Source organism: Mugil cephalus, chromosome 2 (genome assembly GCF_022458985.1).
Source record: "Mugil cephalus isolate CIBA_MC_2020 chromosome 2, CIBA_Mcephalus_1.1, whole genome shotgun sequence".
NCBI lineage: Eukaryota > Metazoa > Chordata > Actinopteri > Mugiliformes > Mugilidae > Mugil > Mugil cephalus.
This window is the reverse complement of record NC_061771.1, coordinates 5,451,883-5,477,756: the sequence shown is the minus strand read 5'-3', so window position 1 is coordinate 5,477,756 and position 25,874 is coordinate 5,451,883. Positions and strand designations below refer to the sequence as shown.

The following is a 25,874-nucleotide window of genomic DNA, read 5'->3' as shown; positions in this document are numbered from 1 at the left end:
TGATTAGATTTTTGCAGTATGTTAAATATGCTGAATTACAGAGTAAATGGCGATTACAGAGATAATGAAAGGTTCAGGGTATAAAGTAGACATTACTGTGAGAACTATCTTCCTTCCTTTCAGGTTTTTATTTTACTCATTCCTGTCTAATTTGTGTTTTCGTACCCTGGCATTACAGACTCACTCAATGCAGACGCACAATGCGTAAATATTATTTACACCAGATGCGTGTGTCTGCTCGTAGCCGTGTCCGATTTCTTCAGCTCAGACACATAACGTAACTTAACGTGGTCATAGTTTTACTGGCTGTTACTGTAGCAGTCCTCAGAAGACTTGGACCGAAAGTAAAAATATGTTTGTGTCTGTTTTTATTCTAGTCGGCGAGACGTCATTAAGTCCAGCAGTCTCCGGCAAGGTAAGAATTTCGACCTCATCACGCACCATTTCAGTCCCTGCTCAACCTTTTAAAACACCTGTTGATTGCATGAACAGCCCAGCTCTGGTTTGAATATTATTTTACACCGTAACACTCATAGTCTATCGGAAATAAAATACGGAGGGGGAAAGTCTCCAATGTAGTGTTGTCTGAAATGGAAAGTTTTGGTCTGTCGTCCAAACTCCTCCGCCCTCTTCCACGGTTTAGTCAAGGACATGGTAGGTATATATGGAGAGTAATAGCAAAACTTCTTGGAGAGCCTTGAACAAATGACATGGCTTTGGTCAGTGGTAAACTGACAAACTGCTTCTGGACAGACTTTTTATGTGCTCCGAGTCTTTCTGTAAAGAAATTAGTGCCAGGCCTTTCTCCGGCAAACGTGACGAGGCTGCATGTGCTAGTTTAGAATAATGTTGCACAATTCCCTTTTGAAAGAAAAGCATGTGAAGTGCCACTAGTCTGGATGACTGCTGCAGCTGCTATGCTATTGCAAAGATTCTCCACTTCAGATACTTTCAACTCGACTGTTTTTCAGAAAGGCAGATATTTCCCACATCTTTGGGCTTTTAAAATGTACATCGCTGCCACACTTGGTAACTGAAGTACAGCTTCTAAACACCCATTTCCACTTTTTGATAACTAGCGCTTGTTCACTTGAAACATTTTGTCCATCGCTCTGTGCAGATGAATGAAGTGTATGCTCATCAAGACAGAAATTTGATTGGTTTTCATTCAAAATCCTGCCTCATGGGTTATATGCTTAAACAATTCATATTGCTCCTCAAGTTACTTTGCAACATCTACATGGTCTAACCGAAGTACTATGTGGGACATAGGTTTCCAAGGTTATGAACACATTACACATACAGTAGGTAGGTTATGAACACATTTGAATCCATGGATTGTTGAGAAACAGCATTAAACAGAGCCAACGTCTCGTATCTTTTATTCAGAGGTCTCAGCCTCAACTATAAAAGTTCATGACACTGGATACATGTTACCCATTTTTCTGCTTTTGTGCAGATTTTCCAGCTCAAACCTTCGCATTTGATACTTTGTTGGAAACAAAGATTGAGGTTGGTGGTTGATGTCCTTCACTTTCCAAATCTCAATCTGCGTGTCCTTGTGGAGAACTTTGTCCACTTGTTATCTTTTGCCGTCCACAAAGGTTTAAAATCCACCTCCACTCAAAAATGTGTTCGGGTCAGTTCAGTTACTTCTCTTGGGCTTCCACTGAGTTTTCTTCTGCTGAAAGTGGAAAGTGTGTCTGTGCTTTCCAGTGGGGTCAGCACTGCAGTTTGGACACAGTTTGTTCTTGTTTTATTGAACCTAAGTACTCCTCATTTGTTCCCTACCTGTAGTCTCATTTATCATCTGCTGACAAGTGTTTACAGCTTTGGATTTGCTTTAGAGTCCTAATTTGGACCGTAACACATATGACAATTTACAGTGACAAAAAAAGGTATTAATCCCCACCCCTTTATTAACATGTCTAATATGTCTATTGTTCTTATCTTAGCTTCCCGCTCGCCTTCTTTCTGTCAGGTACTTTTAGCCTCTCTCAGACCCAGTTTGGCAGATCTCCCAGGTCCAGGGCTCGTGCGGTCAAGAGAAATCAGTGCAGCTCTGCTCGCTGACGTGTCTCATAATGTGTTGAATACCTCTGGGAGTACTGTTGCAGCCTTAGGCGCCAGTTACTCTCATATCTGTGTACTGTTCCCTTCATGGAACCACTGGAGTCGTCACCAAGTTTGGCTGCAGAGCGCTTTAGTTGTCTTCAAGACTGAAATGAATTTATCCCCGATTCCTGCTGGAGGTCAGACTGGTTGATAGTACTGTGCTGTATATTTAGAGTGGTATGCTGAATGGTGTCATGTACAATAGGATCAGGAATCTGCACATGTACATTTCACCATGGAACAGATTGGCTGAAGCAACCCTGACTTGATAGTGTCTGTAACCAAATACACAAAAAACATCCCAGATTCCCACATGACATTTATTTGTCTAACTAACACTCCAAAGATATTCCATTTGCTTTCAAGGAGACAAAATGTACATTTGTTTTTTGTCCAACTGTTTATACTGAAATCTGGTTCTATACAGTATGAGTGTATCTTGTTTGGTCAAAATCGATTAATCAACTTGACATGATTCCCACTGGAGCTGATGTGATTTGGACATGTTTGCCATTCGAAGTGAAAACCGCAGCTAAGCCATCTGGCTGAGCTGCTAATGCTCCATTAATAAATTACACTACAATAGAAACGGGATTAACAGCTGTGAACCTAATCCGTTAATGAGTTTCATTGTGATTTCTGCGATTTTGTTTATTCTGCATTGATAGCTGAAATTAAGTAATACACACATTTGGACTGAAAAGGTACCTAGGCTTTTGCCTTTTTTATTTTATACTACTGAAAATCAATGTTGGTTTTGCCTTTCTTTGTTGTTGTTGTTTTTTTTTTTTAAAGTAGAATTATTTAATTTATGACCACTTGGTGGCAGTGTTGCTAGCAGTAAATGTATATTATTAAATATTTGCTGAACAAGTTAACGCATCTTGATTGATGTATTTTTACATTGAGCAGACAGCGCTGTTAGCATTCATTTAGCGATGCGTTTCTGTGCGGTATTCTCTGCGTTGTATTGTGTTTTCCAGTTTCTAAGAGAAACGCGTAACTCTTCTTTAGTTAGCTAGTTAGCTAATTTGTTGCATGCTGGATTTATAATGTATCTTCCAGCTGATTGCACCGTTTTAAAGAAGAAAAAAAAGTATTCTGTAGATGCTGAAACGCCAGCTGAGCTAATAGTCTGTGGGTTTGTTACTACAAGTTACAACATTCCCATTACGCGCAGTTATTTGATCTGCCGATTGTATAAAAATACTGATGAAATCAGCTTTAAATAATTTCTCATAAAAACACTGCAAGTCTGTTCTTTCTTTCTCTGCTGCCAGCCATTCCTGTAAACCAATGACTCACGTCTGTGATTTTCAGAGTGAAAGGACAAAAGGCTGGTCATCCCATTAAGTAGTGAAGAAAGAAGGACAAGAAAATCTGAGGTTGAAACTTTCACTTTCTTTGTCTGTAAGGCCTTGGGTTATGTTTTATCTTCTATCTGTCTCTTATTTGTCTTTCTTTTCTTCGACTTTGAGTGCAGCATCTGTGCCCTCTCCCAGTCTTCTGCCTCTCGCTCACTATTCCTCTGATAAGACCAACTGTTTACGTCTCACTGAGGCGGTAAAGAGACGCCTGCATCCCCCTCGACCCTCATTCAAAATGTATTGTGACTTTTTAAAATGTCTTAGTGAGCAGGTCCATGGCAGCTACGCCATGATCATACACTGCACCTGGTTTCAATGTCAGTGAGAGGTAGTTTGGCAGAAGAAATTTGAGCTCAGTGGCCTGTTGGGCTCTGTCTCTTCTTGTTTCAGGATTCACCGTTAATGCCCTCAGTTATTGTCCGCAGACAAACAGACATGTTGATACACACAGAGCTGGAACATTGGTATATTAGAAACGTGTAGGTCTGGAGATTCAAACGTTCTCCTTCGCAGCCAAATAGCAGCTCTCTTATCCTCCAGGCCACCATCACCACCATCAGATGGAGGCTGGAAATCAATCAGCTGTGTGATCTTAGATGCTGGTCTGACTTCGCCACAGCGTGTGGATCTGCGTGGCCCAGTGAGGTCTGGTAAATTCTTAGTTAAACTTGATTGTCAGATAATAACGTGACAGTTTTGATACCGATACGTAATGTTAAAGTCTTATTGTAAAACTTTTCTAACAGACCTCTCTTCATGTTATTTATTTTTTTTATTTTTTTGCATAATTGTTAGTTGTACACTAAAACTTGAACGCTGACATACAATAATAGAGGCCAAATACTTTTTTAAAGCCAATTTAAGATGTTAAAGGCAGTATGCCAACACATCAATAAGGTTTCGGTTACATAGCACGTGATAATTTAAGAAAAGTATGAGTAGGCACCTATAAAACCAGCCCCCAGTTTATTTAATTAGTGTTTAGTTTTAGGCAAATACCTACATATACATAACTATCTATTTATATATGAATGTTTTTGTATTGAAAACTGACTCTGATTGTGTTGTATGGTTCTAAAATGTGATCAGAAATGATGCCTTCTGGACCATTTAAAAATTGTAAACTCAACCACTCCTTAAATATGAACAGGACTGAGTGTCTCTGCTCAAAGATTGTGTATTTCTACAGTCGCAGTCCTTTCTTCTTTCCAACAGATCAGAGACAGACATGTCTTTGCCTCTGCTCCACTCCCTTACTTGGTCGCAGACAAGCCGACACACATGCTAAACTGGCCTCAGCTTAGAGAGCACCGGGGGGATCTGGAAGACAAAGGAGGTTTTGATTTGTATAAATCTTCGGCGTGGACACTTTCAGCTGTTGGTGGGCACAGGCTCTGTGAGACGGAAACATAAACCTGCAGGGATTCAGCCAAAGAGATGGATTTTATAGAGGGTGGAAATCAAAAAGGCATGCACTGCTTGGGCTTTCGGGGAGAGTCTTTGGTGTAAATCACAAAAGGCCGGGTACGTCTGACATGGATAATGTATAATGATGATGAACCCAGCCCTCAGGCATAGCAGGGGTTTAGCTTACCACAAGTATATTCTTGTGGTATCGATTTTAAGGCACTGAGCAACAGTTCAAGCTTAAATGATGGCTGACCCTGACCAGTTTACCCTCTCTGACTATGTGTATTAATATTGATCAAAAGTGGTATTTTATAAGACCAGCACTGATTTGTAGTTACAAACTGTTTTAATTATGAAGAGAAGGGGTGTTTCCATGATAAATAACAGCTGTCTCCTCTGTGGCTCATGAGTCCTGTTAGCGGCCAGAGGAGGAGGAGTTTGATTTGTGTGTGCTTGTGTCTATGTCTGATTGGTCATGTACTTTATTTGTGTTTTACAGCCACATTTGCTATGATCTGTTACGCTGTGTTTGCAGTTGTGTTAAGATCGAAGAAAGATCTTGCTGGCTGTATATTATGTTGTGCTTCACAGATGTCTGTGTGTGTGCCATGGTTTTGCGGTGCAGTTTGTGTTTGACTCTGGTTCTGGGCCACATCATGCGTCTTTTAGTCATCAGACACATCTCAGCGAAACGCAGACTGTGCAGAGTGTATGCGGCAAATCTTGACCGCATATGCATATAGAAAACATAAAAACGCTTTTTAGTTTGATTACTTTTCTCGTAAACATAAATATGCACGAGCAATCATACGAAACATACAGACACATGCAGTCAAAAACACAAACTCGCACAATTTCTGCTCTCTGCTTTAGGGGCCTGTGGGGCTTTTGTAGTGCTGAGAGGCAACAAACGACAGCTTTGTACTTTGTGAGGCTGGGAAAGACGGAGCACACTGACACACACAGACAGACACACATGCTCTGGAAGTGTCAAAGCCAGTGCACAGTTCTGTCCTCCTCAATGGGCCGATTCATTAGAGTCTCCTCATGACACTAGAGGAGAAAATGGACTTGCAGCAAAGGGAGGATGAGGAGTCGGCAGTGTCGCAGCTCAGCACCCTGAGGCTGACGTGACCTGAAAGTGGTCAGGTCTGCGTTACATATATGACTTTAACGACCTGACGGTCCTTAAGTCGATCTTACATAGAGAAAAACACTGTATGACCTTTGTTTTTTATTGTGTTGAGAAGTGGGTCTTAGACATGGTCTTTGGATTTAACGGAGTAGCTTTAGCATTAACATTAGTTTAGTCAGTGTTAACAGTAGATGAACATGGATAATCTATTAATAATCAGAATAAATTGATGATGAAATGATAAGTGGATCAGGGTGAAGAGATCTCGTGTAACCACCTCAAACAGAACACACAGGCCTCATCAGACTGAGAGGGCTGGTATGACCCTGATACTTGAAATGTTTCAGTGGCTAAAGTTAGGGTTATTGTTTCCTTGTTAGAATATCTACATCCTTTACTTTTTCACGCTGCCCTGATGCGATGAGATGAATTCCCAGAATAGACAGGAACATGGAAACAGCAAAAGAATTTACAGCAAGTGTTTGAAACGCGGTCAGCTAAATATGTGTCCATCTCGTTCTTCTCTCGAATGGATACATTGTTGTTGATAAAGGAGAAAACTATTTTCCTTCTTCTTCTGTTGTGATTTCCAGAGCATTTAATTCTCCACTCATGGATATTCTGATTCTGATTGATATTTTGGGAGAATGTAAACACATACTGTATATCTTATCAGACCTTTTGACTTGGCATCCACTTAAATAGTTAAGTTTCAATCTCTGGTCTGAATGATTTTAGTCAGCATATAGATTTGGATTGTGAATAACCGGATTTTGTAACACGAAATCATGCAATTTTAAATCCTATTTCCACGAATAGATCTCCCTCCTCTCTGCTCTAATCTAATTTTGAAGTTGGAATCTAAACATTTGCTGTCTCTGGCTGCAGTGTTTCGATGTACTACAAAGAATTTCATTACTAATGTTGACCACAAAAGCATAAAGCTGCACGATCGCAGTGCTGTTCTGCTTTGTTTTTCAATCTGCTTCAAACTAAAAAAAAATCCTAATTTACATGGCACTGACAGAAGCTATTACACATTATTATTGACAACAGACCCACGCTTTGATTCCAATATATTTACACGCTCCAGTAATTCTGCCCCAGTGCATAAAAACATGTGAATAGGTCAAAAAGACTTTTCTTTTTAATTTCCAACAGCTCATCCCAAATTAATTTAGAAAGCTGGAGAGATTTGAAAAATATTTTAAAGGAGTGTGTTTTTATCGAATGTCACTATTACTGAATCTGGCAGCCAGCAGTGGAAATGTGCCGTGGAGTGGGTGTAGTAAGTAATGATGCTTGGCAGGGAGCTGTGTTTGTCTGGTTCTCTCCCTAGACGTCTCCATTGGAGTCAGGCAGACTTGAAGCCCGGGCCTCACTGTCTCACAGCACAAACTCCCCGCTCAGATATGTGTGAGATTTACTCTGCGTTTTAAGCGCTCCCTCTGGGCCTCACTGGGAGATGAAGTTGAATTTTAATATTTTTCAGGGCTGGATCAGATACCTTTAACGCTGAGGCTGACGTCATCATCGCGACCAACACGTTTGCCTGTGCCTTATAGTGGTAGGGGTTCAGCTGTTTTAAACAACATTTTAAGCGTTAAGCTGCTATTCCAGGAGGTGGATAATTAAATTTGAGTTTCAAGTTGCCGTGCAGAAGTACAGAATCGCACAGTGTACATGTTGACCATAATCAGCAGCTCCTGACCTTGTGTCATACAGGGATTCATTAGTGCAGCGCCGTGTTTGCCGCTGTCACATGGTGTTGCGGTCAGCGCAGGGAATTAAAGAGAGCCCCCTCGGGTACCCACCACACACAGGCCAAGAGTCTCCACGCCCCAAGCTGCGGGTGGAGGTCTCCTCAGGACACGAGTGGACTTAATACCGTGAGCAAACATGGATGAATAAATCTGGATGATTAGTGAGGACGAGTGCCCGGGGTCATTTTGTCAGGTTTAATTATTGAACAGAGATCATTTATTAACAACCATATTTTGTCGACATCCACGACCAAGAAACTGGAAATCTTACAGGCTCCCGAAGGCTCCATGAAAAATAAATCATTTTTGAAGTCCACAGGCTTTGCGCGTTTTACAAAGTACACCTCCCATAAGCAGCAGTAGAGGTCCTCTCAGCTCCTTTTCCCAGCTAGATTTCCAGACCTGGACGCAGGCCAGTAGGTCACTGCAGGCTGCTGCAGGTGAATCCTGGAACTTCCCCTAAGTTTTTCAAGGGATTGGTGCTTACGTCAGCATTTTTTGTTGCTCTTCTATCCTCTTGTGTTTGCACCAAATAGAATGGATTTATTCACACTTCAGTTAGAACTGGATCCTAAGTAGAGAAAGTATGGTTTAATCCCTTCGTCTGATTTATATTCAGGTTTTTCAAAGGAATTCGTGCTGGTTAATAATGAAGAATCTGTTTTATTCACGTTAATGCCGTGCAGTGTTTTTTTTATTTATTTCGTTTAACGCTCCTGGCTCTGCGTCTTATTCATTTTGACAAGGGTATGCTGCGTAGGAGTCACATGTAGCAGTGGTAAGAACTGCTGATCGCATCCAGGGGATGATTTATTGTAGCTCAAAGCCGATATAATGTCATCATGAACAATATTCTCAAATGCGAAACAGGCCATGATTGTCGGGGACAAAAATCCCCTCCAGAATGAAAAAAAAAACACAACAAACTAAAACAATGCTCGTCTTTGATTTTTAATTTTAGTGCTGACAGGGAAAATGACACGCGTGTGCTTGGACACTATCGGCTGTTCTGTTATGTCTGAGAAATGTAGAGACGTGTTATTTAATCGCTCAAAGGACGCTGTAGCCTATGAAGCCGTTTAACTGTAGTTGATCTGTATGTTTTCATGTTTGACTGGACTTCATACAGGATGCTAGATGTGATGCATGTTTTTTTTTTTGCATGCTGTTGGTTTTCTGCAGTGTAAGTATGGATTATGCAGCTGTTGTGACATTCAGCACAAGGTTGAGAGACGCACGTGATCACACTTCATTCATTTGTTGAGTCTATTATCTATTAATGGGCTGATACTGATTGGCGCTCATCGCAAATTTTGTTGATTCATATTTTTTTCAGATGACACATCAGACCAGTGTAAATTCACAGCTTTCTACTTGTGTTAGGGCTCATCCCGCTGGAGCTATATAATTACCAGCCAGCATGAGTGCTTATTAACAATGCAGTGTGTATACTAGACTATCTGCCATTTGTGGAGGACTGCGCCGTCCACCTCCTTCCCCTGCTTAAGGGAGGTATTTTAGAAAGATTCAACCAGCAACGCTGCTCATAAATAATCTAGATGTGCATCCCTTTTTAACCCATGCAAGCTGTTGGGCCTCTTTGAGGGAAATGTGCTTACAAAAATATGCGCTAATGTTAGACCAGACATCCAGCTCCATGTGCTGCAAGAGGCCAGAGGGCGAGTTTTATTCTGGGGCAGGTATGCACAGTATAAGAAAGATGGAGGGCGGGAGGGATGTGTTATATGCAGATAAATGAATGCACAGCAAGGAAAGTGAGGTCCAGGTGAGAGGTTCTTCTGCAAACGTGTGCTGTCTTCTACAAACTCTTTTCATCTACGCTGAGGATTTCATTTATTTCTGCGCAGCCTGAACACACCACAACTACTTGTAAATAGTTTCCAGTGTGGGAGATTAACTCCTTTTATCCTTGATGAAGGATTGATCCTCTAGTTTTAGACGGCATTTGACAAACACAAAACCACACTCGCCGCACAGACGAGCAGAGCGAGCGGGGAATCCCTGCCACTTACAGGATGACAGCTGAATATACAGTAGCTTGGCGGGCCTCTGTCTGCCCACGATCCCCCTCTTTCTGCTTGAATAATTGATTCTGAATTGATTTAGGCTCAGCTGGCATCCCTCGCTTCATATGCAGAGCGCGGACAGTTGTCTTTATGCTTCCTATAATTATTGTCTGTCTCGTTTCTGTGCTAGTCAGCATAAAAGCCAAGCTTTTACTCCGCAAATGGACGCTTTTTCAAGGAAGCGCCAATTAAAAATTCATTTGGGATTTGTTTGTTGCTCTGGCAGACTGTAAATTACTCACGGCCCAACAGTTAACCTTTACATGGGGGAAGTTAAATGTCACTCAGTGCCCATTTCATTCCACTAAACAGACCTTATGGACTATGGTTTTCCCTGCTATACTGTAAATCTTCTTGCAATCAGCCAAAGCATCACAGACAAATGTGAGTAAAATCCTGCATCTGAGAGTGCACACATAAAGGTTGTTCAAAAGTCTCTTGCGAGGTGACTCCTCAGATGAGCTTCTTGCATTGAAAGCAATGTCAGTGTGAAGTCAGTGAGACTTTCACATGCTAATTTAGCTTCTATTTATATTTCCTGGGTTAACTCAATGATTGCAACACCAAAATGTCATATATGTATATACAATTATTTTCCATAAATACAGTATGTCTACCAACAAGTAGTATTTAACATTTTGTTTATGTCTAGCTCTTTTCGGTCTGTATGCAGTGATAAGTTAAGCAACTGCTGGCCCTAGCTTCGTTTGGCTTTGTTCAGACTTTGGGCCTGTTCACACCTCGCATTAAGGTCCGCTCTAGTCAATCCGATCGTAAGTGACCAGCTTTAGGTACATGTGACCTGGCATTAACATTAGTCTCTAAATGCATCTCCAGATCCGATCCGATTATTTAATTGAGATCGTATCTTAATGCGAGGTCTGAACAGTCCCACTGACATATAATTGCGCGTGTAGACATCCGATAGGAATCCCATTTCAAAATGGCTACCAATGTGGTTTGGATCAGATCTGCTGAATCACATTTCACGTGGGATTTTTTTAATTTATTTTTTTTGTCTAGACTTTGTAAATTGTGGTGAATCTGGTTTACATATGATTATTTTCTAGGCTGAAACTCAAATAGCTCATAAAAATTCCCACAAAGTATTTAAAGTCTTGAAATTTTATGCACATTCCTCAATTTCCAACATGCCAACGTCTCCCTCCGTTCTTTGTTTTGGTTAAATCCCCCTCCAAACTCCTTTGTCTGGAAGGAGATTCCTCACATGAGGAGGTTGTTAAGCTGCTATCGGGGAAAGCGCTGGATGTGTTTAGGCCGAGTAATGGAGAGGGAGGGTCCCTCCAGTGGAGGGAAACAAGGGGAAGGTTCTCTTGTTGATGCCGGGTGAATGAGACTTGAATTTCTGTGCCTTGCCCAAGGACTTTAGCAACACTGATATTAAGCTTAGGAGAGAAGATGTTTAAATTGATTTGGTCTTAAGAGGAGAAGGGTAATAAGAAAATCCAAGGTAGCTCAGAGGGAATTGGAGAAACATGAATTGAGGGATTAAATTCACTAATTTATCTGCAAGATTTTACCTTTTTATTTCACTCTGATTCTCTTTTTGTGCTGAAGTCGGGGCCATTGCATACATTTTTTAAGAGGATACATAGCCAAAAGAACCCTTTGATGGTTTTACAGCTTTTCTTTAAAAGATCACTGAAGCACCCTGAGGGCAAAAGACCTTGTCATGTGTGTGTATTGTGAATTTAAATCAGGTTGACCCCTCCCCCTTTTACCCCTGTTCAACCCCCCCAACCACTGTCCTCTCAATTCGCATTTTCCCTCCCTCTGCGCGCTGATCTGCAGGGGTTTCCTACCACACGTCAAAGAGCGCTCTTGCTTTAGCGGGGAAGGAAGAGCACTACAAAAAAAGAAAAAAGAAAAAAGTGGGAGATACAGTAGGAGGAGGAGCGTGAGGGAAAGAGGGCAGCCGACGCAACAGTTCTGCACGGCTGCGATGGGAGAGGCGTGTTGGAGAGTGTGAGCAGTGCAGGCAGAGGACTCGCTGCAGTGCAGGTGGATCGCAGCAGAGGAACATTTGGAGGCAGAGCTCTCATTTGGCCGTTCATCAGGTTTGTGCTGCAGATTCTTTAAAGCTGTAGCGGTTTGTTGCATGCCTCTCTGTGTGTGTTTTCCCTTTTACTGAGTGGATGCTGTGGTCCCCTATCGTCAAGACTACTGCTATATCACTGCTGCCCAGTCTCTTCTTTGCTTTTGTGCAGCTGTGACATTTGCCCAGCGCTGACGAAATAGTGGAAAACTCCGTGAATATGTCATAAAGTTGTTTTTTTTTCAAATTATAGGTCTTTTCTATTTGTTGCTATCCTGTGTTAAAAAAAGAAAAAAAAGGAAAAAAAGGAAAAGTTCACTCGATAGTTTTTGAAACTACATTCAAAAACTTTCTGCTTTGGTCGCTGTTGTGGCTCCCGCTCGTTAAATGAAATAGCAGAGGCCCTATTCCCTCTCTTTTCAAATTGGGAGCTCTTTTTTCTACAGAGAAGAATAGAGCTGGGAGCTCTGAATGGACCCGAGATGGCTTTCTATGTGCATTAGAGAGGTGCCGCCCTCTCAAGTGTCAGCATGCTCACGGGTAGGTGGCAGGAGGGGGGGTAGGTGCATGTGCTTATGGTTTGCACAGCGGGCTGGGTTTCAAGTATCCGATCCCACACTGATAAGAGATGAGCTTCTACCTGTGTTTATAAAATGGTACAGTTGATTAGTTGCCTCCTTTCCCGTGACTCCTGTCCCAATCTATAACCATCGAGGGAAGGGAGGAGTGATACAGTCAAGTGCTCTGGTGAATCGTTCTTTTCATAGGTGTCTGTTTACTGTTGACTGAGCAGTGATAAGGGGACATTGGGAACTTCTCATTTCTATTTCTGACTGCTGTTTTCTGGGTGTTCCGATGAAAGGCCCCCTTTCATGGTTGGATAAATGACCGAGTGATGGGAAACTCTGCGGCTTGGTTGCTCTTTCGATCATGTTGTTGTTTGTTTGTCTGCCCCGAACTCTCTCCTCACAGCTGCGTGGCTTTATTAGATTTATATTGCTCGAGGTGTTTTGCATGATCGGGGCCTCGTATCGTACGGCCTCAAGGTTGAGGGAGATTCCTGCCTCTTAAGCAAGAAGCAGCACAGAAATCTGTACACTGCTTACAAAAAAGCATCTCTGGCTTAATTAGGGAGTTGCCATAAGTGTTTCTCCCCTGCGGTTCAGTTTGTGTGAGGTGATCCAGTGTCTGTGGAGGAGGATTTAGGCCAGGTTGAATCTTGTTTATGCTGTAGTTGTTTTTGAGCTGGAGTCATTTTTAAACCCATGCTTTCCTGCTGTAAAGGCCAGCCACAGCTCACCCTGCAGGGCAAATATGTGCTTTGAGAGTGACAAAGAAAACGGTCAACGGTTTCATGTCCATATAGTGTAGATTTAGGTCCTGTAATCTAACCGTTCCTCCTAATAAGCACAGCTGACATATTTTCCCAGCTGCTGGCAGATAAAATCTGACTTGTCTCAGTGAAGGCACCTGAGTCAGTCCTCCTCTTCAGTCCTCCTCACTCACTCCTTACTTCAGATTCTTGCTTCCTCTAAACCTTGAATGAATAAAGAAACTGTACACGTGCAGAGAAGTTTCTGCTTCATTTTGACATTGGTCTTTCTTTGCTGCATGTTTAACCTCACTGCAAAATATTCTGCTTCGAGATCCAGCTCTCTCTGCTCAGGGGCTTATTGTCTGCACACACATGGTATTCGCTGCCATGGCGATGGCCTCGGCCCTCTAACGAATCCTGAAACATCTCATCAAATATTTGTCCAGAGTTCTTTTGCAGGGAAGCAATAAAATGGGACTCTCTCTGCGGGCTTTGTTTGATCTCCTCTGAGGTTTTAGTATTGTGTCAGGAATGACCGTGAGTGACGGGCCCTTCAAGAGAAAATGTTGCTGCTTCATGCTGATTTATTTGCAATTCCTACGGGCCTTGATTTCCCCCCCTAAAGACTTCTTAGTATCGGTGTGAATCTGACACCACATGCATTGTCCCGGGTCAGGGTTTTTGAGACTATATAGTGGCAAATAGAGACTTTGTGTTAAGCGTGACTTATTGTGCTTCAGCAGTGTTGTTCGTAACATTTTAAAAGCAGCCCTAAGAATTCACTCACCCCCCCACGCTGAGGCTCAGGAGGTGAACTCATTCCTGTGATGCTGAAGGATTGTCCTGGTGTCTTAATCAACCCCGGTGACCTAAGCACCTCTCCAGTTCCCCTCCTTGTGTTTCCATTTAACTGTGATGAATTAATGTGTGTGAATGTGCGTCCCTCTCTATGTGTGTGTCATAAAAGATAAGAAGGGACTGTTGCACTGTTAAAGAAATGGGTGTTAGTCTTCTTTCTGACTTGAGTTTTGTATGACTGCTTTATGTAATGGGTGTGTGTGCGTGCGTGCGTGCGCATCTGTGTGTGTTGAATTTGTTGGCCAGTCTTTCTGTGATTATGTCATACAGCATGGTTTCCAGCTGTCTGTGTCAGCTGGTCTTAATTTTGCTTTCAAGAAAGTCATCCCCAACCACAGTTTGTGTGTGTGTGTGCGTGTGCCTGGTTTATCTTGGTATCTTCGTACTTCAGTATTTGCATTAAAGTCCACACTCGCATTCCGTGGAGTGTCATGTGTTGGCCCATCAGATTCTGGGGAAGGAAATCTGTGAATAGTTTTCTTGAATGCCTCAGTTTTCAGTTTGTATGAATATCCATACATCCAGCCAGTGCCCTGGAATTTCTTTAAATTTAACACAAATGTTTACTTGGACTCGAGGATGAACTCATCGAGGTTTGGTGATCAAAGGCTTTTGGCCGTAACTCAATAAATCATACTCTGATTGTGACAACATTTCACACAAATGTCTAATACCATAAAATGATGAATGTTCTGTATCCAAAGGTTCCAGATCTGAGTTAAAGCAAATTTATTTTGTTTAATGCCGGTGTAACCACAGGTTCACTCCCCGTACTGACCCTGCGTGACCAGGTTTCTCTGGAAAAAAAGGCAAACCACCAACATAACATGTTTGAAGCAGCAATGCCAATGGAAATTATTTACACTTCAGATCATTATCATTTTCCAAGTGAGGTCTTTCAAACTTTGATATGCACATGGGCAAGGCCAACCGATCCTCAATTTCCTCCAGGCTTATATTCTGATCTTGTGTCTTGTTTAGAGAGCCTGATTGGCTTCCCCCCATTGCCCCCCCCCCACCCCCCCAGAGGTTAAATTACGTTACAGGCATGTTACTTAATCAGATCTTCCTGCCAAAATGAGGAATTGATGCCATATGGTTTGCACTTTGATTTACAGCTACGCTTAATATTGGATTCATTTATGAGTGAAGGGCAAAACAGAAGGCTGTGGTCAGTATAGTCATGGTGTAATCCTCTTAATCGAGGTATCTAGCTGCCCAGCAGTGGTTAGACCATCTTAACCTCCGGCCTCCCAGTCAACCTCAACAGCAGTGAGTAGATGCTTGCAACACTTTTTATAGAGCGCTCTGGACAGGTCAGAGTTCATGGGAAAGGTTTCCTGAATCTGTCTTCACCAAATGGCTTGATCAGCTGACATGTCTTTCGTGACCTCTTACTAAAATTGAATGTCACATGACAAAGATATATGCACCTGTCTGGCATGATGTTAACACTAAATAAGTCTCTAATGTTGCCTCTATTTCTATTGTAACTGTTAACTGATGCATCAAATTCAGCCCCTTGAAATAACATGAGCTGCTGGTGAGTCTCATACGTTTCGTGCCCTGTATTGTTAACTGGTAAGCTATGTATGTTTGGATGCACACACTGTAGGTGTGTCCAAGGGCCCTTGCTATTTTGGTTCATGCAACTGCAGCAGCTCCAAGTGTAAAAAGACTGGCTGAAGACTCGCAGCCAATAAATGCGGCCATTTCAACTAAATATTGTCGGCTTGACACAGGCTCAGCATAAAAATAATACTGCAGATAAATTCTGATTTTGTCAGCATTTCAGATTTACTTGTTGTCTATCTCACGTCATGCACCGTAAAATGTGAAGCGGCAGCATTTGCACCGTCATGCTGCTCAAGACTAAAACATTAAATGCTACTTTAGCTAAAAAGAAAGTTGGGAAGCAGTCAGAAACTCATGGGAATGGTGAGTGGCTGTAATCCAAGGCCCAACAAAACAGTATGAGGCTGCAGGACTAAAATAAATGCACTTTTCATCATGAACATCTACTGCCTGGGGATTGATCCATCAAAAGTCTTTATTTACAGTTAAGCTGTATTCCCACACATGGTGCTCACTCTTGCAGATCAGCGTTGCAGATTGGTGCCAGAAAAAGATGTGGTTCTACACTCTTCAGCACTGCCTCATTTGAATGAACCTCCCACCTGGGCACTGTGTGCTCCTCCATGCTCTCTTACAGATGTAGGAACATGGTGACCTTCTAAGGGTTAATAGCTATGTGGAAGACAAATGCCAACACTGCAACCAATTCTGACACTTGGGGTGGTGCGACATTTGTCCACAGCAGTTATTATGACCAACCTTTTAATTTCCTTTATCCTCACGTACCCAATGGACGTCATTGACTTTCGTTCATTCCGGTGTTCCTTCACAGAGACGCTCATTTGCTGGAACAGAGTTGAACTTCAACTTCACCCTGAGATCCCTGATTAACAGTTTGCTCTTGTTTTGTACTGTTCATACTGAGTCACTGTCTTGGTAGTGATGACAGCAGACTGGTGCTGAATCACAAGGATTATCATGTGTCTCGCACCAGATTCCTACAAAGCTGACCTTAGACTTGTCTTAGCAGTAGTTAGTAAAGCTGGTCTGTAGTCATGGCGAGTGTTTTGTGGTTAGTGTGGAAAAGGGGGAACGAGCCGTTGAAAGGTGTTTTATGAGCTCTTTTATTGAAATGTGTAATGGGCCGTTGACTTTCACCTTAATTGATAACAAATGTCAGGTGGTAAGTGCTAATTTCTCAATTCCCTTGGAATAAAATCCTAAATACTCTGAAGTTCAACAAAAAATTAAGTAAACTGAGTTCTGAGAAGAAAGCAAGAATTTCGCAGAAAAATGAAAAAGGAGAATGTTTATGACAAATTGTTGGCCTGTTCCAGATGTGACATTTGTGCTCAGTTTAATGTGGTGTGTGTTAGGAATCGTGGAGCTCAGGAAGAAGGATATTGCTTTACTCATAGCAACATTGCCCCTCCTGCATAACTGAAGCTAATACAAACACAAATGAACAAACCTTTATAAGGTAACTTCATCATTCAGTGTCCTCACAAATATTGACACTGGTGGCAGGGGGGGCTGAGAACACAGCCTCCCAATTTCCTCATAAATCTCATTCACTTTTTTTTTTCCTCCACTTCCCTTCTTCTTAACTAAAGCCTGGAAGTCATTTAAGAAATCAGGATGGGGCTTTTTCCTGTCCAGAAGTGGATATATGAGTAGAGCTCAGCGAGCAGGGACTGCAGTTTCACCTCCCATCAAGGGAATTGCATCAGAGTGGGGCTGAAGATCTCAGAGATGAAGCCAGCTGTGGGTTGACGTTTGGCTATAACCAATGCTAGTTACTAAAGCAGAGGCAGGCGTCTTAGGAGAGTCTGCACCAGAGCACAGTCCAAACTTACTTAAAGAACCCGTATATGCGTCTCAACTTTGCATTGAATTTTCAGACCATGTATACACAGTATATTTTAATATGTCAAGTGTTTACCACAAGAAAAGATCATTTGTCAAAGAACATCCACATTTCACTTCCATTTATTTGCTTCAGTTGGCTTTTCTAATTTGGGATGGTTGTGAACCGGTGGAAGATTCTTTCCTCTCATGTTTGCTGTACATATTAAATTAGGGGTTAATGATTGGTAATGCATACTGTCATTGTACTTTCTTATCCTGACAGAGAAAAAAAAAGAAAAAGAGAAAAATAATGGATTTTAAAAATCAACTTCCAAACCTTGTAAAAAAAAAAAAAAAATAGGTTGACCAATACACGTTTTGAACAGTTAAATATGTGTGTTATTATAATCAGTGTTGAAAAAATTTAAAGTTAATTTGGGAAAGGTATGGCACCCATTCAGTGGGATGTCCCTGAACTGTTACAAAACAATGTGGTACAGACAGGGCTCTTGCCTGTGTTGACTTTAAAAGTTTGGGGGAAGTTCTGTGGGTCCACACCCCAAAGCTACTAATCATTATGTGCAGAAGAACACTTCCCAGATTCCTGGTGCATGAGAGAGGATGAGGTCCAGAGTGGGAAAAAGAGGAAGACCATGTGAGCTTCCTAGGTTTGTGCAAGACAGAGCAGCGTATCCATTTCACGGGTCAAAGGTCACAGCCATGTAGATTGAAGGAGCAGATATGGAAATGGAGTGGGAAGAGTTACATAGTCGTAAGAAGACAAGTTTGGGATCGATGATGGGAGAAACAAGTGAGTGATTTTGAAGCGTCTGTAGGTGGGAGGGGTTGTCATGAATCTTTGTTGTTTTCCCCTTGTATTGTCATTTCCTCTGCAGCTGGTCCCGGGCTGAGAGGGAAAGAAAAACACAACTTAGAAGATCTGAAATCTAAACAGTGGTCTTGCCAGTAGGCTGGGTGTTCCCCATCGCTGACGCATCTGTAATAAAACACATTATCTGATTTCGTAATGTGCTGCTAATGAAGGTGAAGAGCAGGCCAGGCAAGATTGGACAGATATAATGTAACCTTAAAGATCTGCACACTGGAGCAGCTATGTGTTTCAGAAATAAGATTAATGGATGGACAAACAGTTTGCTGATTTGCGTTCATGCTGTAAAAGCATTTATTCCACGTATAAACTGACTGAATCTTTTGTTTCTCACTCATTTAAATGCCTCTCGGCATTCAGCCTGTCAAGAGCAGCTCCCCAGATTTATTGCCTTGCCTTGGCCCTCGATGGAGATCTCATAAGCCCCTCTCAGGTCAGGTCTCTACAGTCCGACCTGACAGCGTGCAGGTCACGGCCCCCATTAAAATGCACTCTCAACAAGGGGTTCATCACCCGACAGTTGGTCCCTCCTGGACACTAGTCACAGCAGAGCGGTGGTCTCTTTCACGCACACTCATCAACAAATCGAGATAAGAATGCCACATTTCTACGCGACTGCAGCAGTTTGTTGGTGTACGACATTTATCGTAAAGAAGTATCCTAAAAAATGCAAGATTCAGATTTAGGAAATTCATGATAGAACTGGGGGTAGTGGGTTGTTTGTGAAACAAACAATGCCGGCTTCATGCCGTGCTGGATCAGATGTGTGAAGGTGTGACAATTAGTACGGTTAAAACCTCTTCCTCACAAAGTGGATTTAACACCAAAGAACTCAGAGAAGATATATAATGATGATTTATAAATGACTGAGAATGTGAAGATGCACTGAATTTTTCTAAGCTGATCTGTGATGCTGAAGGATGCAGACAGAAGGAGGCTAACATATGCAGACGTACTAAAAAGTGAGCAGAAGGAGACAAATGGAGACTTGTTCTCTAGTTTCCTGGAAATCATTTTTTTTTGTGTGTGCACTGAAAGCTGTGCAGAGACAGCTTCACAGCTTCATGGATCAGTGCAGTTACCGCTGTTGTGGGCTCGTTGTGTTACCACATCTTACTTGCTACTCCGAGCCAACGCACTGGGGCTCTTGAGGTCTCACTTTATCCTGCCTGTCATTTTTAACTCAAAGAACCGTGCATGTGGCTCCTTTTTATGCTGCACATGCCTTCAACTGATACTACTTGGCTCAGGCTCACAAAGCCCATCATCAATGCAGTGCCGCTAACCCAGCTTCCCTCATGCTGCCTGTAGTTTGGCAGGTAAAGTAGTCGGAGTTATGGAAGTCATTAAAATTCCTCTGGAACATGTGGACGCTTGTTTGTTTTTCCGCCCAGGCAGGAGGGTGGAGGACTGGCAGGACGCTGCACTGTCCCCTCTCTCAACAAGAAAGTGTGGGAGAGAAGGTGGACGAAGGAGATGAAAGACAGATTGTGGGAGAGGAATGAGTGAAGTAGAGTGCGTAGCGGGTGGAGAGACCGAAGAGAGTGGGAGTGGTTAAATGAGGAAATGTAGGATGGAGAGATGAATGGACAGTGAAAGAGAGAGGAGGGGGGCAGAGGCAGACACCCGAACGGGATGCCAAACAAAGAGTTGGGAAAATGAACGTTGAGGTTTCAGTGAGCCGTACAGGATGAGGATTAGAGATGGATGGATGAGCACACAGGCTGGAGGCAAGAGAGGAATGGAGACAAAGAGGGATGCACAAACACAACCGACTGCAGAGTGGTGGAAAAAAAAAGACAGTCCACTTAGAGTAAGAGAGTCTAATACATGTAGAGGAGCGGTATTTACTTTGTTCCTGTTCCCGAATAATGGGCAGGACTTGGGTTAATCTTTTCACTGAACCTGGGAGGGATGGCACAATGCAACAGGTGGCTACACTTTGTAATTCGAAGAAACAGGAATGGCAGCTTAATTTGTGAATTGCAATAACTAGTATCCCTGGCTATTTTTTAAATTGGTTTGCAACTGTGGAAAGTTTAGCAAAGTGTTAGCTTTAGCATGTCGGTTCAGTGTGAGGACTAACCCAGAGTCGTACTCATTATTTTTGTCATGTGATCAGACATAAGGCAAACAGGAGGCAAAACAAAACCACACTCAACCACAAACTTGAACTGTTAAACTCTAAGTGATTAATTTAACATAGCGTACAAAAGCGATAGTGAGATTGTTTCCCTCTGCAAGCCCTTACTGGCCATTCCACACCATTATCCTCTGTTAAAGCCATAAAGCTGTGGGCTGTTAATAAGAGACCCCAGATGGTGTCTCATTTTCTGTGACGAGTTAGTTCCTCCATGTGTAATACACGGTCTGACCCACCTACCGGCCATAAATCTTTCTTTTTACATGTGGAAAGATCCTTCATGCTCCTCTTCAAACAAAAGATCCAAAAGGGGTCTGCTGTTCTGGTGTTTTTTCTTTGATTGGTTAAACAGAGTGGAGAACCTAAAGGCATATCGGTGCAGAATGTTACCCCAGGGGCATGGCCACTGTAATATACTGTGAGATAAAACCTGTATGCTCCATCAAGCACCCTGTCAATGGAGTCAAGTCACCGCCTCAGCTCTAAAGAACTGTAGCTTTCTGCTTTGTCTTTTCCAGAGTTAATACTTAGTTCTCCATTTTATTTTAGAGTTGCTTGGGTGTTGGGAATGCCTATAGTAAGGCCAGCTGGAGAATTGTGCATCAAATCCATCCATATTTGAGTCTAATAACCAAAGGTAATATACGAGGAGATCGTAAGGACAGGACAAGGGGAGGTAATGAGGAATGTTGATATGGCCGTCCATCCAGGAGGATGCAAAGTAAGAGAAAGAAGGGAGTCTTGGAAATTCCCAGTGCATAGCTCTGATATCACCCTGCACAGCTGAAAAATATATCAAAGTGGCCATTCACACTACTAATACTCCCCTTATCATGCCCTGGGAGACAGAGATTGTGGCAACAGGCCTTCGGTGAAGTCACGCTGTATCTCCACGCTAACAGAGGAAGTAACTTTCACTGCTTTCCAGTGTTTGATCATGTGTAATTGAAACTGACAGTGCAATGTGGACCCCGAGGGTGATCCTTGGGTTTACCTCCCCTGTCGACAAATCGGTGGCTAATTAATATGTAATGTGAGAACTTGCATCCCTCTCGTGCCTTCTAGACGCAGTGGCTTTTGACATAGATCCAAGTGTGAGATTACATGTGTGTGATGCCAGTTTAAGTCATTATGCAGTGTGGCTGTACAGCTGACAAAAACTTGGATCAGCTGCATTTCTCTATGGCAAAGATGTGAAGATTATTCCTTGGCGATAAATGCTCCAGTTTGCAGGGGATGCCGTCTTATTTGAGAAAAATCTTTGAAAAAGGTTTTTCTAAGATCACATGAAATGTTACTCCTTACACCACTTAAGCATAACATTAGTGTGTAGGTCTCCCTTGTGCCTCCAAAACAGTTGTGACTCATCAGAGAATGGACATGGTCCTTCTGAAGGTGTCCTGTGGTGTCTGATAACAGGATGTTGTTAGTGGGGTCTTTGGGTCCTATGGGTTGAGGGCAGGGGCCTCTGTGGATCACCACACAGATACTTGATCAGTTTGGGATCTAGTAAAGTTGGAGGCCATGTCAACACCTTGTGCTGTTCTTCATGTTTTTTGAGTTGTTCTGTTTTTGTCTGTGTACCTAGGCTTTGCAGTTTACGAGTTTATACAGAATACCAATATTTTTTTTCATTATGATATTCATTTTTTATATGCGTTATTCAGCGTTTGGAACGCTGCGCAGTGAGACCCTTTTTAAGTCTGGATCATTGTCAATGTAGAGCTTCTAAACACTCATAGTGCGACTACATCACTGTGTGATGTAAAAAAGGTCCATAAAAATTAAGCAGCACAATGACAAGACAGTGCCATTTCAATTATTTATTTTTTTTTGTAGGGTAACCAGACATCCCTGATTTCTGGGGACGGCGTACGTTTTTAAGCTTTTTATGAATGAATGTTAGTGGTGATTTAGCAATTTTAGCTTTTTATGAATGTAAAAAATGCAAACTACAATCATTACAGTAGCTATTGGCACTGCTATTGTCATTACAGACATTGCAGTTTAAATATGAATAAATATGTCAAAATAAATGACAACAAAAGGCTGTGAGTAGGTCAAGTCTAGGTGTACATCTACAGCCCTTTCACCCTGATTTGAAAAGTAGACTTTTGGATTTGGTGTAAATATCTTGGATGACAAGATGACTTGTTATATGATGTAGTTCATTTGTTGCAAACATCTAGAACAGAGAGAAATGGGCTTGTTTGACTTTTCTTTAAGACATTTCACCACGAATCCAAGTATCCTAAAGGTCTAAATGACGGATAGGGGGTTCAGGTCTTTATTAGTAACAAATGTTGGCCACCTAGAACTCTCAAGACTCTGTAACAACCAGGTATTCACCTGTAATTGGAGGAATTTGTTTTGATCCCATTTCCTGTTGTTTTATGGATATACATTGACCTGGATGACTGGGAATCTGTCTCGACATACTTCATATAGACCATTGTCAGGGTTGAGGCCAGAGGAAGAAACACTCTTCTTCCTGCTCTAAATCCTTGATTTATTAGTTTCCCGATGTTTTCAGCAGCTCATATGAGTGGTTATGTTTATTATTCCAAATTGTTACAGCCTTAATAAAGCAGTCTTGTTGCGCAAAATGATTCTAGTAGAAACCTAAAATCTAAAATTCCCAGACGAGCACACTGAGCCAACTGGAGTTGACACTGATGCACAGTGACATGCCGTAGTCCCTTGCAACCATTAGCCTGCAGGAGTGATCCTTATCCTAGCAGGGGAAAATGATCAGGCATCTAAGTCTCAAGGTTGAAAAGATAATCCTTCATGCTTTATGACCCACAATCAGTTGTGTAATCCCTCCTTTGCCTGCTTTGCTCTTGTGCCTTTTCAAAGGTCTGCCCATCTACAATGCCTTTAAGATAGCCGTCACTATTATCATTGTCTGTATCAGGTTGACAGTAACATGTGTGATACTGAAGAAGGCATGCTGCAAATTGACTTTGGGCAATCTAAAGTTCCTCTGGTCACAATGCCAAGTAGATAAAAGGGCAAGACAGCGTTTGACAGCAAAAAAGAAGACTACAAGTAAGCACTGCTGAGCAGGACTGAACGTAAGGAAAGAGACTATTTTAATAAAGAAGTTGAGAAATGACAACATTACAGGGGAGTTTAGTTAGCCTTGACTGTTTTAAATCAAGAAAACATGCACTGTGACACGCCTTTTTTAATGTCTTCCAGCCAAGTGTGAAAACCCAAACAGAATTCATAGTACCAGTGTCGTCAGCACAGCGTTTAGCAGCTCTCAGGGAAACAAGCAGTTTAACACAAAATGAACTTCAGCACTCAGCTGTGGTGGCTGTCGTCCTTCGGTTCTTGCTCTAAAGCTTTCCTTCCTGATTGCATCACTAGGTCCTGGTCTCTGTGGCAACTGTGAGTCATGTAACACACTGGTTGTCAGGAACAATGAGATGCCCTTAAATAAATACACTGCTTTTCTTCTGGTATCCTTTAAGCTCTTCCTGAGTGGGAAGGATGGTAGTTTGTGTGTGAACTGGTGTATAAGTGGGATTGTGAAGGGTGTGTAAGGAAACAGCTGGGCCTACTTGTACCAACACAGAGAAACAATCATTTTGTGAGGTCATTATTACATTTGTGCGGAAAAGGATTTTATTTCCCCACATTTCCCAAAGTAGCCTGTGAGGTCAAATTATTTAGAATAGTTCTAATGTAATGCTTTATGGTACCCAAGTGGATGGGGCAATGTTTCCTGTCTCCTATCCAAATGAACAATTGTGCAAATGAAAGACATCATATGAAACTGCTTGGGAGACCATGTGATAGATAAATAGTAAATTCCTCTTGTGCAACCGTAGACACTAAGGATTTGGGTTCTTGGAAGGCTGTAATTTCCTCATATTTATTGATACAATTCTCGATTTTCTTCTTTCGTTATTTATTCCCTAAGCATTGCATTTCTTGGTCAGTAGAATGATAAGTGCTGTTGATAGTGTCAGGGGTTGCACGGCATGTTTGCTCATTTTGCTCAAATGCCTGAAAAACAAGGGTGAGCAGTGGTGAAAGCAAAGGAGAACAAGTGTGTAGAGAAAGGAGGTGGGAAGGGGAAGGAGGAAAAGAAAGGATATCCATGAGGCCCAGGTTCTGAAGTATTTTTCTCTTTGCTTGTAGGTCTAATTATGTGGAGTCTGTATCGATCAGTCAAGGCCTATGCCATGATTGCGGTCCAGGAGACACATTGATAGTCTTTACTCATGTTCATCTGGGGGTGGGCTGCAATTATGAATAAAAGATTTGCTACAATATGAGAGCAGTCGGCGAAATGACTCCTCTGAAATGAAGTATGCTTGCTCGGTGGTCAGGGCAATCAGGACGCGGACAACTGCACGTGGGTGCACCAGGGGACGCACACACAAACTCTGACACACTTGATTTCAACCCAAAGTTGTGACTTATGGCTATGTGCCACTGTCCCTCTGCTGGACCCCACATCCTGACAGGAAGTTTGCCCTTCCTACACATGCATGCACACACCACACACACACACACACACACACACACACACACACACACACACACACACACACGTGTGATTGTCAGGGATAGAAGGGGGGACACAGAAGCACCACAGGCTACACATGTGGGCAGCCAGAAAATAACAGCGATAAGGAGACAAAGATGAAAAGCATGAATAGAATTAATTACACTGACCACAAATGGGGAAATTGCACCAATGGCTTGGGAATGTCAGCGTCTCACCACGGGGCCCACCATTCCCAGAGCAGGGCTAACACGCTGCACAGAAATACACTTAATTTTGAACTTGTCCTGTTTTTGGTCTCAAGGTCTCGACATGCCAAAGTGATTTAGACTCACGCTGTAACTCCATCTGAAATTTGTTGAAATGTGACCTGACACACTTGTACTTTTGACAGCTAAAGCAGCTAAAGGACTCGCTTCCTCCTCGATTCTCTTATCTTCTGCCATGTTTTTCGGGCTCTCCGTTGCAGAAATGCTCAGTGAATGGATTGTTGACACAAAAAGGAAGGACCCCTGGGCCTGTACAGCAAGATGTCTGACCTTCTGGATGTCATCAGAATCACTTGCTGCCACTTTCCCTTCCATGATGGATGCTTTGTATGAATTTGTGGTGTAACCCCCGAGGCTCCAGCCTGACAGGCCCGGAAACATGGATGGACTCGCCGATAAACACACACACAGTCTCCAGGGGCTCTCTTTTTCCTCTGACACGGTGTTATGGGGCGGTCAGATGTGATAGACCGGGTCACAGCACAGTGACAGTAACTTGCTGAGAACAACTCTGTTCACTTT

General features: G+C 42.3%; 1 protein-coding gene across 3 annotated transcripts in view; it reads left to right on the top strand.

Moving 5' to 3' along the window:
* Positions 1-25,874, top strand: part of add3a (adducin 3 (gamma) a) — a 93,167-nt gene that overhangs the window by 15,121 nt on the left and 52,172 nt on the right. For 2 of the 3 annotated variants that reach the window (XM_047579470.1, XM_047579471.1), the window contains exon 2: positions 378-415. The gene's annotated coding sequence lies outside the window, so the exon portion shown is untranslated. Of the gene's footprint in view, positions 1-377; positions 416-11,701; positions 11,956-25,874 lie in introns of those variants that run through there. The other variant, XM_047579469.1, reaches the window with a different exon arrangement.